Source organism: Gossypium hirsutum, chromosome D09 (genome assembly GCF_007990345.1).
Source record: "Gossypium hirsutum isolate 1008001.06 chromosome D09, Gossypium_hirsutum_v2.1, whole genome shotgun sequence".
Taxonomy (NCBI): Eukaryota; Viridiplantae; Streptophyta; class Magnoliopsida; order Malvales; family Malvaceae; genus Gossypium; species Gossypium hirsutum.
Genome location: NC_053445.1, coordinates 24,160,437 through 24,162,778, shown reverse-complemented (window position 1 = coordinate 24,162,778; position 2,342 = coordinate 24,160,437). Strand labels below are relative to the sequence as shown.

General features: G+C 30.7%; 1 non-coding gene across 1 annotated transcript; it reads left to right on the top strand.

Moving 5' to 3' along the window:
- Nucleotides 1-2,014: 2,014 nt before the first annotated feature.
- TRNAW-CCA (transfer RNA tryptophan (anticodon CCA)) lies at nucleotides 2,015-2,088 on the top strand. Its single transcript has one exon. It is a non-coding gene; the product is annotated as a tRNA-Trp (tRNA).
- The last annotated feature ends 254 nt before the right edge of the window (nucleotides 2,089-2,342 follow it).

The window sequence follows — 2,342 nt, the reverse complement described above, 5'->3', positions numbered from 1 at the left end:
GTTCTAAGAGCAGTAGTTCTAGTGGTCGACTCGCTTCTTTCAAACTATTTCTCATTATTAAGAAAAAGGTAGCGAAGATAAAATACGAGCTTGTTTTATAGCAATAGTAATTAATCGTTGTTGTTTTAAGGTCAATCTATTTACTCGCCTAGATAATATTTTTCCTTGTTCACTAATAAATCGACTAATTAAACTCATGTTTCTATAATCAATTTGATCCCCCGGTTGGATCGGGGGCAAACGCCAATGAAAAGATTGCTTGGATTTATCCATGATTTCTTTATTCCTTATTTCTAAAAAGAATCCTATCCCTGTCTCTATTTCCAAAATCCTATTTTGAAAATTCAAATTATAGAATTAATATAATAAATAGGATTTGGTTTGTTTATTTTATTATTTATCATTTAAATATATATAAATTTAAATATCTTAATAATATATAAATAATTTTAATAATATAATAATATAGAAAGAAAATATGCGTTATATATAACTAATTATATACTTATACTTAATATATTATATACCTAATGTCATATTATCATATTCTCGGGAAGTGGCGACAGACAAGCACTTGATTCGATTTATTTCTTTATCTCCCTGTGAATTGTATGTTTGTAACAATAGGGACAGAATTTATTCAATTCCAATCGACTGGGCATATTGTGTCAATTTTTTTGAGTAATATACCTGGAAATACTCGTTGATTCCTTATGAACGCCGTTTCAAACACAATTGGTACATTTCAAAATAATCATTACTCGGACATCTTTACTCTTGGCCATGAACCTCCTTTGAGTTTTTAATTCACCGAACTTTTCTATTTTTTGATCAAAAGTGAAGAAGAAGTGAATGAAAAAAAAAAGAAATAAAAGTTGCTAACTCAAAACCAAATCTTGAAAGATTTTGTTGCAATCAATATAGTAAATCAATATAGATTTATAGTAATAGTAAATAATAAGAATAAGTGATACAACCATTTCGAACTCTATTTAGAATCAAACCACCATACGGTATTTTCTTTAAGTATCTTGCAGGATACTGTTGTTCCAGCCACATTTTTCTTTTCGCTCTACTAGTAATTTAATTAGAGCTTGAACCCGAGTTTCGGTGAGGTTGAATCTACTTTTTTCATTCTACCTTCCTTATTTATTTTATCTAATTCGAAAAAAAAACTAAAAAGGGGGGGGGGAGAGAGTAGTCACAGATATTTGATTGTATCTCGATCTAATCTTTTTCGCCCTGTCCCACAGCAATAACTAGAATTAAAAAAAGGGAATGTTAACGCATCTGGGAAGAAACGATTGATCTCTATCAATAACCCCGCTAAAGAACCGAACCAGAGAGTACTTAGTACCTGTGCTACGGAAAGATGTGTTTTTAGATCTCGCATTTAAAATCCTCCTTCTTTATCGTATTACATTATGGTAATACATATATAATCGCATGTATGTGTGGATAAAGACCACTTGGATTTGTCTATTTGTACCCGAAATTCCTAATTCAAAATTCAAATTTAAATGTACAATGATTCGATAGATAAGATTTTCCCTTTCTTAAAACAGCAAAACAAAATAGGTCCCTTTCTGCCTAAGAATTCCCGCTAAAAATATTCATTTATTATTCATTATATGGTTGTTATATGATATGAGACCAAAAAGATGAAATGGAAAGATCCGTTTTGTATATCAATAGATGAAATAAGGGTGTGGAAAACAAGATAGAGATTCTCTACAATGACATTGTAGGCCAATTGAAAGGGATGTAGCGCAGCTTGGTAGCGCGCTTGTTTTGGGTACAAAATGTCATGGGTTCAAATCCTGTCATCCCTACCTATGACTTCTCCTTTGAGCAGTAACGAGGGAGTCATTTTAGATTGATTAAAACTAAACATACATAATCTATCATTTTGTCATATTATATATGATATATGATAGTACAGTTGTGCCGATGTATTGGGGTTATAAAATAAAAGAATCCTTTTTTTTACAGTCTTATTTATTATGATAAGAAATCGCTCTTAGTTCAGTTCGGTAGAACATGGGTCTCCAAAACCCAATGTCGTAGGTTCAAATCCTATAGAGCGTGATTCCACTCTTGTTAGGTCAAAAATTACACCGAACTGAAAAAAAATTGAACAACAATTCGAATTTTACCTCCTTGGATTAAATTATTAAATTAAAATTATTAAATAAATTGAAATTAAAAAAATTTAAGAATTAAAGGTGCCAGTAAAAAAAAGGTATGTTAATTAATCAAAGGTCCAACTGATCAACACGTCTGTATTGTAAATATGTGGCTACGAATAATCCAGCCAAAGTAATAGGAATTAGACATAAGAC